A 20,983-nucleotide genomic window follows, 5' to 3' on the forward strand; every position below is an offset into this window, starting at 1 on the left:
TTTTTATCTCTGTTACCCTATCCCAATACTAACACAAATAATGTCAGCTTCTCTATGGCACATCTACTTCTGTTCAGTTGACATGTTTGCATATTCTGGAAAAGAAACCAAATTATAAATGACAGTCCACAGCATTCCCTTTTGGATTAGCTTGAATGAAATGAATAGGTTATAGAACTATGTTTTCTTATGGCTTTTGGGTTGAGAGAAAATTATGGGTTTTGCCAGATCCTTGACTTCTTTTGTATGAGGCAAGGGATCTCTGCAAATCCACATGACCTCAGGGAGAGTTTAAGGAACTCACCAGTACCTAGAGGGCCTGTTACTGGATCAGCCTGATGGTAGACATAACAGGAATGAAAATTACTTCCATTATACAATTTTAATAAACATGATTTGAAGACAACTGTTCCTGCAGCTTGTCCAACAGAAAAAAAGAGCCAAGGCCGACTGCTGAACAAAAATGCCAGTAACTGTGATGAATTATAATTCGTTTTGGACAGGAAACAATGAATACATGACCTAAAGGAAAACTTTAGGCAATGTAATTAGGGGGGAAAAATCCCTGTAGTAGTATGAACTCTGGGTTGAACAGGAAACTCTCAGGTGTTAGAAATGAGTCTCTGAATCTTCAGCTGTTCAAAACCAACCTAGAAATGCATACAGGAAGGATGCAGCAAGTCTTGCAAAGGGTGAGGTCTCCAATAAGTGACAATTTCTGTGATTCTAAATGTTCATCCAGAGAAAATTCAGAAAAAGCATTGTATTTCACATACAGCCTTATCAATAAGACAGTCACTACCCTATTACAGTAGTGTTCTTGCCTACTGAAGATGGCTAAACAGATTTCTGCTTTCCCATGCTTGAAGAACTTGTTCAGCTTGAGAGCTATTAATTTGTTCTTTGGGCTAAAGCCCAATCTCAGCGTAATTTCATAGGCCTTTTCCTTCATCTCTTCTGCTCTCTTCTCTTCTACTTTTCTAACGTAGTTCCTCTTCTTGTTTTCCTTCTTACAAGATATTTCTTACCCCCTAAGTCCAGGTGAAACAGTTCCTTATATTCTCTTCACTGCCTTTATTTCCACGATAGGAGAGATCCTATGTCTGACATGAAACTTCCTGTCATAAAGTTTGAATCTTAGATCACCCATCAGTTTCTACATATCCATTCACTGAGCTGTTCCTCCTTCAATGCCATGATATGCTTTCTTTTTCCCCCCTCCTTGTTCAGACCATGCCACTTTCCACAGGATTAAGATTTCTTCTGGGTCACTGTTCTAGGGCCTCAGTTTATAGCTGCAGTGCCATGCAAGGCAGCAGAGATTTCTTGCCAATACTCTGAGGGCCTCAGATTGTAGGATGAAAAATAGACCCCTGAATGTCAGAGGTAACAGTGCTTTAAAAGCTAATTTTGTCATTCACCATTTCTGTATTCCTAATCTCAGAAGCTTGTTGTTTATCTTCCATAATTAAAAAAAATAATCGTGTTGTCACTGGATTCCATTAAAATTAATACTGTGTGTTGGATTCAAACCAGTCTTAACTGTCCACTGTCAGTGAGACCCACCTGTATTGATGTGTACTATTTAAAGCAGTAATAGACTCTGCAGAACTGTAGTGTGGTCTGTCACTATTTCAGATGTACATATGCTGCAATTTGAAGTTGTCAGGTTGGTTTTACTGTAGGTTCCTCACATTAGGGTATAAAGACTGCTGAAATTCAGAGGGGACTTGCAGTAATAAACACTATGTGTGTAATATACTGTTCTAGGGTCTTGGGTTTGTCTCTAACTGGTGACTAAGATGAAATGTGCAGAATCTGGGAGTTGCAAAAGCTATTATCAACGTGTGGGAGTGGCGTTGTGTTGCTGTGTCCAGATACATAGCAACAAACAGCACACAAAATATTATACCAGAATGGAAGCAGAGGAGTGGCCTTTGCTCTGTTGGCTGCCAAGCCCAAGCTGTTGTGGACTGATGAAAGGAATGTGCTCAAGAGGTGAGGCCATACTTGCTGAGATAGCTCTTTCATGATGCTTAGAAAGTTACAGTGAGAGACAGGGAGCATGTACAGTCTCCATTTGATGTTTGCTCCTGGAACTGTTAAATGGAAGCCTATGCAGAGGAACCGAGGTTGTGTCTGTGGGTTTGTATGATCCTGCTTGACACCAGTGTACACCAGGAGCCATTTTCATCACTTAACAATTGTATCGCAAAATAAAAGGCCTTTTTAAGTACAGTTGAAGTGTGGAGGGACAGTACAAGTGAGTGTGTGCAGAAGCGAATGTAACGTTTGAGGGGAATTCATTGCTGTCAGTGCCAGGCTGAGCCAATGGGCAATCCATGAGTGACTTCTGGTGTATCCATTAATTGTTATCCATCTCTTGCTGGTCTTGTTCCTTCCTTAGCCAGAACCATCCTGGTACGTGCAAAGCACTATGCTGGGCAGCTGTGCTCTTGCTTTTGTGAGGGTGGCAGTAGGATTGCATTACTTGCTCTGCCATCTCCAGTGTCTAGCCCAGGAACCCAGTTAGAGGTGATTACCAATGTCTGCTCAGTCTGATACTCAGATTACTGAGAATCAAAAAAGTGGCACCTGAGTGACATCTGAAGTTCCAGCTATGTGATTCCAGAACTAAAAACTCTGTTCTGATCCAGTCAGAAGAAGGGACTTTGTATATAAATGTTGAGTGTTAGATTCGGTATTAAGGGCCTGATTCTTCATTGCGTTGCACTGGTGATATTCCAGGACTAGTATTCCGATTGAATCTTTAAATATTGAATTTCTTCGGACAGGATGGAAGCTGATATGCAACCTCTGACATTAGACTCCCATGCTGTTTCTTATGTCACAAGTGATGACAATTGCCAGAAACAGCTACTAGCAACAGCAAGAGACTCTGCAATATTCACCTTAATTGCATTCTATATTTTCAGACATAATTTACAGTTCTAAAGTGTTGAAAAACAAGTGTCCTGACATGAGTGCTTAGTATCCTATATCAAGCCACTGGGAACAGGAAAGTTTCTCTTTCAAGTTTCAACAAAAGCAGTCCCTTACTGTGTGACAGAAACAAGCTGCACCAAACCTGCCAGTGATTCAGCATGTTTTTCTTAATTCAAGCTGGGCTACAGCCTAAAGTTTGCAGTAGAGATCTGAACTCTGCAGGGAAACACTAGAGGCTCAAGCCTTTCTCCCAGCAATCCATCATGGTGCCAGGTAGGGAACCAAATGGGTAGCAAAACACTCTCTGTACTAAAATAGCATAACAAATGGCTCCAGGGCACACAGAGAGAGGCTAATACGCAGCATTAATTATCCTAGAAGTAATTAACAAAATATTGCTCAAAAATCTTCAGTGGCACAATTGAGAACTGGATGAGTTTTTGAACTCAGGAATATTAAAATCCTTGTGCAGTAGCTGTGAATTTGATGCACATTGGGAGGTTTCGCTGTCAAGCAGATCAGTTTTGACTGGAAGAGAGAAAAGCAGTATAAAATACAATTTGCTGTGGAAATTAAAGAATGAAATGTAAATTTTTCCAGCAAATTCTGACCTAAGGAAGAAAGGGAAGAAACAGACATTACTCATTACTAGAATTAGTCACATTAATTGCAGTGAACATTTTTCTGAATTTAGCTGTGTTTTGCTAGGTGGAAACTGTCTTGAAGTGAGTAATTAATTTTTCAAACATGTTCATTATTCAAAAGTTTTGGACAAATATTTATTATGTTAGATTTCAGCATGTGAATAGTTTTACTTACTGCATTCAATATTTAGTATGGCATCTTTCAGCTATGTGATCTGTCTCATAAATCTTAAGTTTTAAAATGTTCCCATTTTTCACGGTACTTCTGCTCTTGACCAGTCGGAAATGAAGAAGATGTTTATCATACTTCACTAAACACAGGAGTCTGTTTAGTCTTCTCTATTTAGTCTGAGCACTGAATAGAAATTGCATGCGCCAGAAATTAAACCATGTTGAAAACAGCAGAAGAGCTTGGAGAGGGATACATCTGAATGCCTAAAAAATGCCCAGGCAACATGGAAAAGAATTTGTCATAAATTATATGAATGGAAATTCAATTACAGTGATTGTGTAGACATAAGTAGTTGGCTTGTGCCAATATCAATCATGGCACAAGATCTTTAAGAGGGAGACAGTACCTGAGTTTCAGGATGGGCACAGAGACAAACGGCGTCCAGTGGAGATGACTAATCTGCATTCTGGGAGTTCTGGGTGACCAGAGCCTTCTGCTGAGCCAGGCCTGCCGAGAGCTTCTGTGTTGGACAGGTGTTTAGGGAGTGTTCAGTTCAAGAGGGGTTTCAGTGAGTTGGCTGGGGTGGCTTCCTCGGGGTCTGCTACGTCAGATAGACCTGCCACTTCTGGAACACCATTATCCATTAATTTATGAATCAATAGGTCTTTTACCACAAAATAATGCATTTACATAAAAATTAATGGAGCAATCCTCTAACCCCCTAAATAGCAGCCACTTTTCTCAAATGTTCCTATTGTCAAAGAAGTAGTGATATACCTCCATCCAAGTAATAGAAGTGGTAATGGTTGTCCAGTGCTGATGGATCTTACCGAAAGCAATTGTATTTACCGATTTTTCTTTTTCTGGGAAGTAGTAGAATTCCTCAAGGAGCAACTGACTCCTTTCTATGCAAAATATGGAAAGCTATGAGGTACTCAAGTGCTCTGATTTTGTTACATGTTGTAAATGTTCAAACTATGAGATCTAAAGCAGTATTTACACTGGATTATCCTGAGAGACAGGATATTTAGATTCAAGAGCTTCATTTTACTTCTGTTGAAAAGTAGAGAGGAACAGCTATTTATACAGTTTGTATGTAGGGTAACATTTGGATTTGAATTACCTTCATTATTTGTACATTGAGTTTTCAGTTTACATTTAATCCTAAAAACAAGTCCAACTAAATATTTTTCTGTACAAATGTCATTTATTTGCCCATGAGATTTATCAGATCTTTTGTGACAATGGTAGAGCAAATTTTTTTTGCTATTTGGTAGTTTTTAAGTAGCGTGATTTAAAATATACAGGTCAGTATTTGTGCCTGATTTTAAGCCTCAGGCAACATTTTTGAAAGAACGAAAGCCTACATTATATTATTCATGCAAACATGCAAAGCACCTATGTAATTCTAACACTGCCTGGCACCTGTGACCTAAAAACATTTGCTGAAAAAGATGCAATGAAAAAATGCAAAAATAAACAAAATAGTTGGCACTGGTAAAGGCTTTGGGATTTTTTTGTTGTTGTTTTTTTTTTTTTCCCCAAGACTGTAAAGTTCTTCACAAAAACTGCTGAAAAAGCTTGACCTCAAAACATCTCTCCTTCAGCTGCTGAGTAGAGGTGTTTTTCCATTTGAAAAACATTGGGTGGATCTGTCGAATTACTGGAAAAAGTGAATAGATTGTGTTAATCAGTGTTGATTAATACCTCTTGCCTCCACACACTTTCCACATCCCTAGGAAAAAGTCCACATCCCTAGGAAAAAGGCTACTGGGCTGCAGCTGCAGAGTGGCTGCTGTCCTTATGAAGAGGGTATGGATAGCATCCCCCATGGCATAGCATTGTGACCTAAGTGCTGCTTATGTCCTAAATATATTGACAGTAGATGTGTCTAAACCAGGGTGGTCCAGTGAACAAAGATTGAAAGTGGGAGTTGCTTCCACTCCCAAATCTTTCACTGGCTTCTTCCTGGGCTTAAGTGCCTCTCTCTGTCTCTCTCACTTAGTACTGTCCATCTCCTGTAGCTGGTTTATACAGAATGTTGTTGATAAAGACCTTGGTTTGAACTCTCACAGAGTTCAGTGGCTAACAGTTTCTAATCCCTCCAGCTGCTTTGAGCATTGCACCCCACTGCAGCTGGTCTTGGCCTAGGATCAACTTTATGTGGATTCGTTACCGTTTAAGCAGAATAAAACAACGAGATGTGTCCGGGTATGGTATCCTTAATTTGGGTTAATAAACTGAGTAATACAGAGTCGTGTAGCCCATCAGCGTAGGTTACTGGCACTGCAGAGGTACATATATCTGTTCTCTGCTCTGACTTCACACATGGTCTTGGTGACCACAGTTCAAACCTTCATTCTTCCTTCTCAAGGCATTCAGTGGCCTGATCCCACTGGTATCCAAGACCAAAACCACCTATCTTCTAAAGACCCGAGACGGAGATGGGAGTTGCTGATTCTGCTCCTTCTTCTGTATGCGTGTCTTTTTACTATTGGGATAAGGTGATTTCTGCTCTCTCTAGACAGCTCAAGTGTCAAAAAATTCAACCTCTGATCCTGGAATTGAGGAGGGCAGAGAGATTAAGTTATGGGATTATTTGGAGTGAAATGCCAAAAACATTGTCTGCTGAGGATTTCCTCATGTGCAACTAGGCTATGGCTTGACTTAAGGTTTAGTCAATGCTAGTGCCTGAGGAGAGATGAAGCTTAGGGCTGCAAGTAGACTCAGTATGACTGTAAACAGGCTACCAAAGAAGGGGAGAAGCTGCCAAAAAACTTATCCCCAAGAATTTCTTCATTCCAGACTATGTTGTGTAATTTAGGCTAAGGCTCAGCACCTGTATGGACCTAAGGCTGGGGTTGGGCAGGAGACCAAGCGTAGAGCTGTAAGTGAAGTGAGGCTGTAAAGGTGCTGCCAAAAAAAGTGGCAGTCTGTAAGCAGGCTTCTCCCTTCAGAAATTCTTCCTGTGTGGGAGGGCTGTGGGTCTTCCTGTACATCTCAGTCAGTGCCCAGGATTGGGGTTGGTAGAGAGGCAGAGCCTACAGCTGCAGTTGGATTGGAGCTGCAAAGGCACTGTCAATGCAAGGAGCAAGCACTGGAGAAGGATTTCTCTTGCAAGAACCTCATTTGCATTTTACATCTAGAGTTCCATCCTGAACTATATTATTCTATGATTATGTATTGACTCTGGGAAACAATGTGAAATTAAATGCAAAAAAAAAAAAAAAGACAAACCAACTCTGTGGCTGCAGTTCAAGTTTAAAAACCAGAAAATTCAAGATGACTCTCCCATGGTCTCCTCAACATGAAAGAGTCTGCATTGGCTACTATCCAGTCTAGTTGGGAGGTAAATTGTAATCCTCCTCCTGGCATCCAGCCTTCACCGCCAATGCCCCCAACCCCTCTTCTCCTGAGAACTGAAGTCAGCCAAGTGGAACCACAAACCCTGCAAGAGACTGACATTCACAAACCAGTCCTCCCACTTTTCTACCTCAACATTTCCCTCTTCTTTGCTGAATTTCCTTCTTGGCCCAGACAACTCCAGGCTAGACAAGTCTTTGCTGTGGCAAACCATCTAACCCCTTTGGGCACAGAGAAGACAAAGTGTGTTTCCTGGCTCCAGCTCGCAAGCAGCTGAGACTTCATCATACCAAAAATTCAGCTGTTGATGCTAAACACATGATGCTTCCAGCACATATGGGAGAGAACGTGTGGGAACTGGGAATGTCATGTTTTGAATGGCTGAGCCGTCCCTTCTTGGGAAGGCCCTTTGGGAGCCAGTTGACTGGTAATTTTGAGGGGCCATTCAAGTAGTCAATTTGGCATGTTAGGCCTATGAGATGTCAGCCAAATTTACTGCTCTCTTTCTGCAAGAATCTCATGTTGGCCCTTAGAAAACATCATCTCATAAGCTTACAGCTCTCTGTATAAATCAAGAGGTTTGTAGAGATAAGGGCCAAACCATATAATAAAATATTTCATTAAGTGCTAAGTGCTAAATTTTAAAGCACTGACCGTTTCAAGGGCCAATTTAAACAAGACAGGATTAAGCTGAGCTGTTTACCTTCCTAATGCTGCTCACTATAGCATAATAAATGATGGGGCCATAAGCCAAGGAAGGCGACTGGAAGAATGTTTTGTTTAGACTACTACAATAGCCAATTCAACATCATGATAGGAATGCAGTGTGTTAGGAGTGAACTGAACTAGCAGAGCTACCATAAGAGCAATGAGTTACTGAAATGTCTGAAGACATTGAATTTATGCTTTGGATTTCCCCAAACATCCCTATGGTATTTAAAGATTTTGGAAGTGGATGTTAGATGTTATTTTGTAAAGGGGAGCGAGAGGGGAAGATTTTATCTTTATCTCTATCTCTATTTTACTCTGTGTTTTTTTTTTTCTACACTTGTTCTGCATGGGTATGTACTTCATACTGTTTCCAGTTTTACCACTAGCTAAGTGCTTTTTGAGAAGTCACTTCATTCTCCATACCACTGTTTTTCTTTTTGTAAAACAGCAACAGTGCTTCCTTCTTTCTCTCTGGAGCCTCCAGCTCTCTAAAGCCTCTAGAGAGCTTTCATTATATATTTTTTTTATTGGTACCAGGACCAGCAACTTCAAAACTGCACAGACAACAAAGCAAATTTAGCCCATGAAAACTCTTGTACCCAATTCAGTGAGAAATAATCTCCAAGAAGCACTTTTTTGCAGGCCTAAGGAGGCTCGTGACTGGGGGGAGGGGGGGGGTGGGATAGGGAAAGAAAAAGCACTGTCGTACTGCACAGAGCAGTGTGCCCATTCTCCCAGAACTTCCTACTTTTTTATCTTGTCAGAAGGCAGCTTTCATACTCTTTTCCAGCTCTTTGTTGCTCCTTTGAAATTATTAACAACTGTTGGCAGAACTGAATTTTGTTCCTGTTTCTGATACTCTGGAATCCAGCTGTGCCTTTTCCTACCTTTAGCTCCTACTCGGAAAGCAGGAATGTGGGAAAACAATAGAATCATGTAGATTAAGTGAGATTTTATATCATTCCACATGTTAAAAACTGTATTTGGTCATAGCTTGTAAAAATCCATATCCTAGTTCAAACAACCTGTGTCCAAAAGAAGGCTAAGATGAGGCAATTACTTCTGAAATATTGAGGCATTTTGCAGATTCACCAAGAGAAAGTATGAGGAAGGACTTTGTTCTCTCAATTTTTGCTACTGATTGCTATTAAGTATAAATTTCTCCCAAGTTATATCTTTATACCTGTATGCATTGATCGCTATCTTTACTAATCTAGGTTTAGATCAAATGAATATGAAAAGATTGCTGATGTGCAAAGAGGAATTTTGAAGGCCAAAGTAGTTTAGGTGTAATCCTTAAAAATCCATTATTTCTTTACGAGGATATCACTGGGCATCTCAGCCAAATGTACTGAGGGATTTTTTTCAGGGAAAAAAGTATCAGAAGTACTTAAGACTTTCAAGGAGAATAAGATTCTAAAGAAAATAAAGTCCAGGTCTTTAAAAATATTTGGTACTTTCCATTAATTTCTCTAAGAATGTGGGCTCGATTTTGGAACTGAGAGATAGGGACAATAAAAAGTTTTATTTGTGATGTCGGAATCTTTCTTTGAACTTTTTTTGGGGTCACAGCAGAGTCATAGAAGAGAAAAACAGCAAATTCACAAATCTCTAATGAAAAATTCACAGTGTAAATAAAATGTACTAATGAGTTCTCATTGCATATTCTTAATGGTGATACTGCAGAAGAGACCAGTGGTAATTTTACTTCTTGCTTCACTTAGGATTTCTTGTAAAGCTAATTTTCAATCCTGCCTAAAAATGGAAAATAAAATAGTTATTGTGGTTTAAGATCTACTTAGAGGTTAAAAAGTTGTTTCAATGGTATTTAAGGAATTTGGTAAGTTTCTCTCATGTCTCGCTTTTTCACCGCAGATTTAACCGACTTTCCCCTTTTCCATTTCCCAGACTAAAACCCAACCAACCAAAAAAAATATTGTACCTCAATTGTTTATTGCACTAAAAACCAGTTTTAAACTGATTACTACTGTGTAGCCCACTACCTAATATAGACATGTTAGCATTTGTTAAAAAACATAAAATTATAATAACTTTTCTTATGACTGTTATTTATGTCCATGGAAACAATGGAGCCATGAGGAGTTTCAGCCTTGCCTGAAAGCTGATGTGCCATTTTCTGTCTTTGTGAGGTTATGTGAGTTGATAGGTGTCTGAGGAGGTCATAGCAGCAACATATTGGATCTGCATTTTTATAGTGCCTTAAATGTTTAAAAAATGAAGCAAATTTTCATGTTTAGAAGTTTTTTTTTAAAAAAATTCTGCTGTGATCTCTTTGTTGTGGACAAATTCTAAGCTTCCTTTTTTGTTTTGCTATTAGAAGATTTTCTATACAGTAGTAATTGTTATCCAGCTTCCTAAAACGGTCCAGTGTTTTTCTTCTATATTCATGACATTATTCTACCGGAAGAGCTCTGACATTTCATACAAAGCTGGGCTAATAAGCAGCTTTTGAAGTTATTAGACAAAGCAGAATCACTGCAAGAGCTGAACAATTTGAAATGGTGAATCAAATCAGCTTTCTCTGGGCCCTTTGAAATGAACAAGCAGAGTGTTTCAGCAGGTCTCCTAAGGAGCTTTCTGTCTTTGTCATAAGGATTGATCTGTATCATCTCTGCCTTTTGGGTTTTTTTTCTAAGATGCATTGTTTGAAGTGCTTTTAAATCATGTTTAGTATTCTATTAAAGGATACACGTATTAGGTTCAAACTCTGCTGTGCTGCTGCTCTACAAACCCATTGGAGCAGTGGGAGTCATTGGAAAGAAGAGCTCACAGTTTAAATAGGTAAGAATAAGGTAGAAGTAAAAAAAAGGTGACTACATGGGGACAGTAACTTGGTCGATCTCCAGCAGACACAGCTGAGAATACAACTCAAGCCAGTACTTGTTCTGACACAAGGCCATGTGTTTCTGGATAATATGGATCTGAAGTGAAGAAGGAACAACACAGTTCTGTGGTACAAGTCTAGGGTTAGTCCATTAGTCTGAGTGGGTGTATATGACTACTTGCATTCAGGCTATTCCTCTTTATGTAGAGACTGTAGTATTACATCAGGACCTTTTTATCTTTTTTTGTTTTGTTTTGTTTTGTTTTTCTTTTGCAGCAGTTCTATGACATAACAACATGTTCAAAGCAGTTCTTTTCTTCCTTTAGTGTTTAAGTACTAAGAGTTTCATAAGCTTAGCAAGTAGTAGATTAACTTGTATCTAATTCTAGTCTTGATCTTATTTTGAAAACCAAAGATCAGATAGTGCTTTCGAGCTTCAGATAAAACTCTGATAACAATCTCGTTTCCCTTCTTTTTATTTCTTAAACATGTCATATTTAAATACAATATGTGATTTTTTTTCTTGAACAAAAAGTTCAATTGGTGAAGGTTGATGCTTTCTCAAAGCCTGAAGTCGTGTTTTTCTATCCTAAAATTATTGTACTAGTCATTTAATCTTTTGGTGTCTGTTAAAAGGACTCAGACAACACCATTTATTTGTGGAAGTACTAAGGAACCTCCCCACGTCAGTTAGATTAATGTCTTTGCTACTTTGAGGGGTCTTGTGAGACTTAGGGATGGTCCTGTGCAGGGCTAAGGGCTGGACTCTGATCCTTATGGGTCCCTACCAACTCAGCACATTCTGTGATTCTGTGAAATTTCTCAAAGGCCCCTCAAAGTAGCAAAGACATTAATTTAAATTTGGTAACTTGTGTAGCCCTTGTATGTAATGCAAAGAAAACATTACAGCCCTATTTTTCTTAGCTAGTGGATTAATATCACTTAGGAATACTTCATCCTAGAATAGTCTCTCCCCATGGGCTGCAGCTGAACAGAAATATGCTGGGACTGCTTCAGCTTGGAATGGCAGCTTTGCCCACTGAAGAATTTAAAACACACGAGACAAGTTGCACCATTTAATCGAGAGCTGGAATCTGGGCCAAAGTGTGCAGAGAGTTTTCATACTGTGAAAGGTCTCTACATTTGTACATGGCAATCGGTAGCTTTCATTTATGTCCTGCTAGCCAGCATACTGTGGACTCATCAGAGATCAAGCATATAGCAATCCACAGTCTTACTTGGCAAGAGGAGAAGTATTTTAACTCCAAAAGAAAGTGCAAATATTGTGGAAGGTCTTTACACAAAATTGATGATTGAAAGTTTACAGCCTAAGGCAGGAACCCACTCGAAATAGCATTTCAAACTCTGATCCTGCTTTTGGTTCATGCTCTGTTACAAGTCGAACACAAATATAGATTTTATTTCAGAATGCAGAAAATGGACCAGAGAAAACATTGTTCAGGAGATAGTTCCAAACAAAAGCAGGAATGGCTTATACAGAAGAAAACACATTTGTGTTTCTATTAATTATTTCTTGGGTAAAAGGGTGTGTTTCTTATGGCCAAGATCTAGAAGACCTGGACATTTTTGCTATTTAAGTGCCAGTTCCTGAGGATGACTGTAAGCTGCTTGAACTTGCTCATCTAACTTTGTTCTCATAAATCCATGCAGTTTGTTCGTCTTGTACATCTTATTCTCTTTTTTTTTTTCATTATCTTGTGGTTTTCTCATTTACCACCCGTGACTCTCACAATTCAACAGTTTTTAGTGTGTGATATAAATATAAATAATATGTAGAGTTTTTAGTTGATTCCTGTTTCTCCTGCAGCTGCATCTGGTTCTCTGCTGTGCTTACATACTTTCGATATGGTTATCCAAGTCACAGCTGCAACAACTACAATCTTGCAGAAGTGTAAAACATCTTTGCCCCTCCTCACTAAAGTCTTCAGTTTGTCTTATTCTTGCTTGTCTTCTGGTTTCAAACTTCAGCTTGCTGAAGAGAACTTCCGTTTCAAATAAAAGAGGACCTTCCTGGTTACACATTTGACTGCAGAAGCTGTGGGGTTTGTGGGAAGAATTTTATAAACTTGCATGGAAATGTGAGAGTTGGCGGCTCTGATTACAGGCAGAAAGTATTTCTGAAAGGCTCCCTGAAGTAAAGAACCAAATGTTGATGAGCTGTGTCTCCACTCCCTCTACTTTTCTTCTGCTTTTCTGAAACTGTCTAGACACTTACTGGAAGAAACTTCCATGGGACAAATAAACTATAGGTTCAGTGAATTGTGGGGGAAAATTAATTTGGAATTCATCAGTAAAAATACTCGTGTATTTCTATGAGAAACATGACTGTAAGAATTAGGAAATAAGTAAATCATGACATTATCATGTGGTCTGCATCAATCCAACCAATATAGCACAAATCTGAAAGCCTCTTGTTCATTTGTTGATAAATTATAAATTGAGTGTTGGTAAGCATCATTGTGAAAGTAACTGTTACAGAATTAAGAAAATCAGTAATGGTTTATGCTACTCACAGGATAAAAGGCTGCATTTGCTGAATCAATTACTGTATGACATTTGCAACTCTCCAGTGTGAAAGTATTTTAAAGAACAAGTGCTTAATACAACAAAAGTGTTGATGTCTAATTACGGTATTTACTTCATTAACAGTAAGAGAGAGCTGGAAAGTCACATAAGCTAGAGCTGATTTCTGTATTCATGGGGATATTTTCATTGATTCCCAAAATCAGTTGGATAATAAAAAGCAAAATTCTCCCTGCTACCATAAGGAATGACCTGGATTTATCTTCATTTCCTTTTGGGCCTGTTTCCTTTCGCATCAGCCATGAACATGGATACTGCACCTTTTATTCCCTTCTTTTATTTCCTTTCTACCTGCTGGTTCAGAGCCCAGAACTTAACTGTTTGGTTGCTTTTTTTACCACCCACTCACATTTTTCTTTGCCATAGTGGTTGTTTGGTTTAATGCTTTTATATATCAACTAGAAATTGATTCATTGTTGATTTCGAACAACTTTTCTTTTACAGTATGATACGGCCCTTGACATATGAGAAGGCAGAATGCATTGCAGCAAAAAAGGTGTTTTGTGGAATAAATGGGAAGATATTTCTAGGATGGGGTACAAATGCTGAAAACTGTAAGTCTTCATGAATACGCAATCTCGTGAAGCACCTGAGATTACACCAAACACTGCCAAATGCTCTTTTCTGTTTGTTTGTCCTGATGTAAGAATGATGTAAAAATGATTTGATATTGCTCTGGTGAAAAAAAAAAAAGAAACAGGAGAAACTAGTGTAACATGACTCCTTCCAGCTGGTGGAGTCAGGGGGCAGCAAATTATGTTTCTGTATAATATTATGTGATTTGTACCTTTGAAATTTCCATTAAAATCCAGCTGCATTATCAGTTTGCCATGAACACTGTAGCCTTTCTACCTCAGTCGTGCTTAGTGATTTACCAGAAGTTTCTGAGATAGATTTTTGCTTGGCACTTTCTACACCTGACATCAACTGCAATGTCCAGTCTTCAGAAATATTAAGCAAATTCGGCTCAGCTGTTTTGAAGGCAAAAGTTGAGGCAAGATATGGACTTCATGTACTCCAAATGACACCTCTGGGCTTTTGTAACTCACACAGCTGCTCTTATAAATCTTCAAGTGGGATCATTTCATCGTTCTCAAGCTGGAGTTTTGAAAAACAAACTGAAATTTAGAAGTATGGGGTTTATTTCAAAAGCTGACATTTGCAAGTGCACAATAGAATGTCCTTTTTTTTTGTTGTTGGTTAACAAAATAATTTAAGATCTTACGCATCACCAAATAGTGTATTAACTAAGACCATCTGAGGTATAGAGGCAAATTCAAGTAGAGATGTCTCAAGACTTTAATTCAACATTCTTAAAGTGTGTGCTTTAACTTAGGGTATGCTAATTGAACATGTGTTATTCAAAGGACAGTTTATTTTAAAAATCACATACTTCATTTTATAAATTTTTTTTTAAACCAAAATTCTTTTTTCAGTGTTAGAACTCAGGAAAACAAGATGCAGTGAAAGGAATTAACACTGTGACACTGAAGCACAGTGTACATATTCAGAAATAGAAGAGCTTATCATAGTAAAAGTCCTCAATGAATTAGGATGAACACATATGTGCCAGGCTCTTTAAAGAGAATTCTACTAGGCTATTTTAGGAATTTATGGAGATAGTTTTCCAGAGTGCATATCTGCAAAAATATTTTCAGTTGAAATGGATTAGATAACTGTATGGAGCAAGTGGCCCGTTCTGCACTTTCATTGTTTTCTCTATGTGGTCACATGGAGTTTAATTGGTGTATCTGCTTCTGTGTGTAGCCCTATTGTTTTTCTTGGTACTGTGTATCTTACCAGTATCAGCGGAATAAAATGTTGCTAAAACTACAAAAATCAGAAAAGACCCCAAGTATATACTTCACCAAAAAAAAAGTGACTCATCTTTCATTACAGATAAAATTTACATTGTTTTTGTGTCCTCAGTTTTTATTTCTCAAATGGTTTAGGAGCACGAAAATATTTTGTGCAGTCTTGTATTTCTTAAAAGTCAGAGAACATAATTTTTAAAATGTTTTTGACAAGATTGAGCCAACAGGTGAAAACCCTGGAATCAGGATTGTCTAACAGTAAAGGTTTCTGCCATCCACCACTATATATATTTTTATATATCCAATTTCCCTAAAAAATCTGAGGCTTAGCTGCTTTTAGATACTTCTAAAAATAGCATGAAGTTTGTAATACAAATTCTCCTCCTTTCCATATAGGATTGAGGCACTATAATATTTGGAATTCCCATTGAGTCCATAGTTTGACACTTTGCTTGACTTTCATATTTTGTTTCAGCACAGTAAGATTAAAAAACTGAAGCCAAGACCAGTAATAGCATCTCTCCAGACTTCTTTTCAAACTGATTGCATTTTGAATTATTTTTCTTTCATAAATATATTCCATAATAATTTTGCTTTCTTATCTGCTATGGCACTCTGTAAGCATGCCCATGACACACGCCAGCTGGGGAAAAAATTAAAATCCAAGGTAGATCCAGTGTTCTATAAGGAGTGTATTTTTAAGTTTACCACTATCATTAGGAAAGGCAATATCATTATGGAGACAGCTGCAGGGAAAGCTGACACCAAGAAAGCATTGATCACTCTTAGGTTTGGGAATACTCTGGGTAAAAAAGATTGTTAGTTTGCTGTTTAATGAGAAAACGAGCAGCAGTGAGCCTGGCTAAAGTGATAGTTACAGTTCCCCAAAAAAATACTCCCAAAAATCCAAGCCCAGAGTTCATCCAGGGCTGGGTCTGAATGGGACTGGGAGGGCCGGGAGCTGTAGCCTTCACCAGACCCAAGGAAGGCAGCCTTGGCTGAGCTCATCTGTTATGGATGGCACATTGCTGCAGAGCCACTCTGTGACTTTTAACAGCTCCAAAACCACCTCATCACTTGAAGGTGCAGTTTGCCTTCACTCTCCCTGACAAGATGATGAGAGATTCCTCTTATATGAGAGCATTTGTCATTTTTATCAAATTTGGCAAGACAAGCACCAATGTCACCTTGAGGAAAATGTACCTCAGCTGACATCCCGTGCATATGCGTGCACTACATGCTGAACACAGCCTGATTTCATGTGATATATGTAAATATACTCTATTTTGCCTTCTTCTATTACCATGGTGCTCTCTCAGAGGTGGGTCTTGACTGATTAAAAGCACTGTGCAATTTCTTCTGAGTTCCTGTTTTAAATAAGCAATGAAGGCAAATTCTGCGTGTATTGGTGTACAACTTCTTCTGAACGATGCCTATTCAAGCAGTTAACTGGAGAATTCTCTGACATGTTGTTCAGGTTAGTTAAAAAAACCCCAATGAAATAACAACCCTGAATCTCAGCCAGTGTGTTTTGTGATGTATTAGGGTTTGGTTTGTATTCTCACAATCAGCAAGCCAGCCTTGATTCAAACCACTATAATTAAATATCAGTATTTTATCTTTCCTTGTAAGCACACCATAACAACTGCACCCATGGCATCTACTACTTCTTTGGTATATCCCAGTAAAGATCATGGTGCTTTTATGCTAAATATGATTTGGAGTACGTGAAAGCTGAACCAATCAGTGCCAATAGCCCACCTTTCACTGGTGTAACAGTGAAATCCTTTATCCATTGCACTCCTGCTTAAAATTCCCTAGAAAAAATGATGCAGAATTCACTCACTGAAGAAAAAAAATGGAATTTAGAGCATAGACCCAGCTCAAAACTGGGCTCCTGCTGAACAGTGAAGTTAAAGTGCAGTGTTTGCTTCATTTTATGTTGCTAATTTTATTTGAAATGTTTTTGCCAGTTTTATTCTTTTCCTTCTGTATTGGAGGGGTAATTTATGTGCCATTCAAATTTTCCCTTTTTTTTTTTTTTTTTTTTTTTTTTTTTTTTTTTTTTTTTTTTTTTTTTTTTTTTTTTTTTTTTCTTTTTTTTTTTTTTTTTTTTTTTTTTTTTTTTTTTTTTTTTTTTTTTTTAATGCTACCACCACTTTTTTTTCTACTTTGGTGTTTTACCTCAAGATCTGTATTAATAGAGACGTGCTGATCACTTCTAACCATGCTGGAAGAAACTGTGGTTGGCACGTGCTTGATACCTGCCTGACACCCCTCTCAGCCTGAACAAGAAAGAGCTGAACAGTTACTGGGGTTCATGGGTTAAAACTCTCACAAGGAAAACCATGGCTGTGTTGCTGGTTTTAAAGGGGATAAACTCTTTCTCACACTTCCCTTCTTCTGACTCTTGCAGGCTGAGTGTATATGTCAAATGCTGCTCTTGGCCTCATGTCTGAGAAATCTGCTGCTTCTGACGTATTTTCCTAAGGGAGTTAGAACTGTTAGTGCTTGTCCTTTGGCAGTCTATGATCAGAATATTTTAATTGCCTCCTAACAGCTTTGAAATGTGACTGACTAGAAATGCCCCTTGTCTTTGCTTGGCCTCCTTCTTCTAGAAGGCCATCTGAGTATTTTTGAGGTGCTTTGAAAGTCCCCAACACTGCAAAGCTCCATATTTTGCTCATTGCTAAGGGCTATGCAAAGATGAATTTGTGTATGGAAATTCCATCTGGAGATCCTGTTGAGAATTTAAAAACAAAAGAATTCTGCTCTTCTTTAATACTGCTGTATTAGTTTGAGTCTGGGCAGAGTAAGCCACAGTTTGAATTTATACAGCACAAGCAACCCTGTCAGAATTTGCTGTCTGGATATTTACAGCAAGTGATTATACAAATTGAACTACTACAACCATTCAGAAACTGGAAATTTTTACTTGATGGGAGAAAACCAACTGAGTATTTAGAATGTCTGTGTCAATTCTCATCCTTGCCTAGTAAACCTTATTTTGAAAGTCAACATCAACATTGCTGTTTACCTGCTCTGGCTGCATGTCAAGCAATTCTGACAGGAGAATTCATTATAATTGGCAGTCAGTTTATTAGTTTACAGCTTTTTTAGGCATTAGTTTTTCATTTAATCAGGTTGTTATGAGAAAGTTCTGTGGTAGAGGAGGCTGCTTTGTCTTCTAGAAAAGATTTCAAAAGCTACAGGCTGCAACAGGGGTGGAAAGGTCTTTATTACACTGCTGCTGTCTAGCCAAACTTAGAAATGAGACATATTTGCTCACAGACTGGAGTTTATCAGGCAGAAAGAGTAATTAAATTTGAGTTGTGTCAGCCAACTACCTTAAAATGAAGAGAAGTCAATGTATGTTGCTCCAAGGAGAAAGAAGGAAATGATTCGTTATAATTACACTCAGTGTCCAAGAGAATTTCTTCACACCCCTCCAATCTGTTGCAAAGGGAGGAAAAAACCTAAACAAAGTACCTTTAAATCATCTTTTAATGTCTAAAATTTCTTTAGTTCATGTTTTCCTATGGAAGCTAGAAAAACCAGATACTACTGAACTATAATATTCTAAGGATTGACAGAGGGACTGTTTGGTAGGCAAGGAATTGGTTAGATTGTTTCATCCAGACCATCAACTGTTCAGTCTTGATGGACATCCGTGTCATGTGCTGTTCCTCAGATGTCTCTTGGAATCAGTGCTAATTAATGTCTTCATCAGTGACATAGACAAAGGGATTGAGTGCCCCTCAGCAAGTTTACAGATGACACCAAGCTGAGTGGTGCTGTTGACACACCTGAAGAATGGGATGGCATCCAGAGGGACATGGAAACGCTCGAGAAGTGGGTCCATGAGAATCTCATGAATTTTATCAAGACCGAGTGCAAGGTGCTGCACCTGGGTCAGGGCAATCCCCAGTATCAACACAGGCTGAGGGATGAAGGGATTGAGAGAAGCCCTGTAGAGAAGGACTTGGGGATGCTCATGAATGAGAGGCTAGACATGACCCAGCAATGAGCACTTGCAGGTCAGAAAGCCAATTGTATCCTGGGCTGCATCCACAGCAGCGTGGTCAGAAGGGGGAGGGAGGTGATTCTACCCCTCTGCTCTGCCCTGGTGAGACCCCACCTGGAGTGCTGCATCCAGCTCTGGGGTCCCCAGCACAGGATGGTCATGGACCTGTTAAAGGCGTTGAGAAGGAGCAGGGCCACAGAAATGATCAGAGGGCTGGAGCTTCTCTCCTGTGAAGACGGGATGGGAGAGCTGAGGTTGCTCAGCCTGGAGGAGAGAAGGCTCTGGGGAGACCTTCTTGTGGCTTACTTAAAGGGGGCTTATAAGAAAAATGGGGACAACTGTTCAGCAGGGTCTGTTGTGATAGGACAAAGGGTAATGGTTTTAAACTAAAAACTTAAGACTCTTGTAAGGATATAAAGAGGGAAGAATTTTTTTTATGGCGAGTGTAGTGAAACACTGGCACATTTTGCCTGGAGGGGTGGTAGGTGTCTCATCCCTGGAAACATTCATAGTTAGGCTGGAAAGGGCTCTGAACAACCTAATCTAGTTAAAGATGTCCCTGCACATAGCAGGGGGGGTTGCACTAGAGGTTTTCTAAAGGTCCCTTCCAACCCAAACCATATGATTCTGTGGGCTCTCAGTAACTGAGTGCAACCAATGAGGCTCAGTTAGAAATACACTTAAAATAAAGTTGCTGATTTTATTTTAGTTTAGAAACTGTCTAGCAATAGGAGGTTAGAAAAGATTTGCATTGAAACCTTGGCTTGCAGTTAATCTGGAAGTGCCTGCATGAATCGTTTGCAGAATGTCACACAACACCGAAAAAGTGGTCCTTTGCTTGAGAAAACAAATGATAAGATTATTTTGCTGTTAAAATTTAAAGGTGAAGCTGGCAAAGATGGCTGTCATCAAAGTTACCTAATACATTCCTTTATGATGGTGGATTATAGTTTAAGGTTTTTTATGGTAGTGTACAACTTGAAAAACTTGGATCTGAATTCTCCATAGCTACCATCAGCCTTAAGCTGAATTTTTGGGGAAAGTTTCAGTAGACAACGAACAAATGTAAGGTAAAACATAGCGTACACAAGGATAAAGAAATCTTATAACCATCTTTTTTGAAAGCTGGAGAGCCTGTGGTCAGGAATCTGCTTAAATCTGGCTGTATCACAAGCCTCTGAAAATTTCCTACTGTGTAGTCTCTTCGAGAGCTTGGCAGCAACAGTCCCCAGAGACTCCATCTGTGCTGGCCATACTCTAGAGCCCAGGGGATCTGGGCTGAATAGGATTTTTCTTTATGTTTGACCTCCAAATTTCCCCCTGGCTCCTGTGGTTTATCTGTTCCCCCTTCCTAGCATCTTTGTGGCTCTGTTTTATCAGTGCTGGACCAAGCAACATTGATGTTAAGGAAGGCAGACAAGACTAGTTTGCATCAGTGAAGCTGGATATTCATGGCACTTTGGATATCAGGTTTTACTTACTGTGATACAGGGTATAGAGGTCTGGAGCTTTTTGGAGGAAAAAGCATCAGGATTTGGAAATGATCCAAATGTGGGATTTGGAGGAAAGAAGAAAGAAAAAGGGAAAAAGCAACCTCAAATATTTCAGACAAAAGTGAATTTTTAAGTGACTTTGTGACAAGAGTGAAGAGGATGGGCTGGATTAATTTTTAGTTGAGTTTGAAGGTGTGGTATCACAACAGAGGAAATGGGTGGAAGAGCACAACTGGAAGGGGACAATTAGAGCATGAAAGAAGGAACAGATTTTTAAGTCATTGATGTTTATAAGGTAAAGGTAAAGACACTCTTGTCAGTTAATGTTGGCCTTTCAGCCCTAGAGACAAGGTACTATACTGAGCCC

This window comes from Empidonax traillii, unplaced genomic scaffold (assembly GCF_003031625.1).
Source record: "Empidonax traillii isolate 1590-97213 ecotype Southwest subspecies unplaced genomic scaffold, ASM303162v1 scaffold293:size840699, whole genome shotgun sequence".
Lineage (NCBI taxonomy): Eukaryota > Metazoa > Chordata > Aves > Passeriformes > Tyrannidae > Empidonax > Empidonax traillii.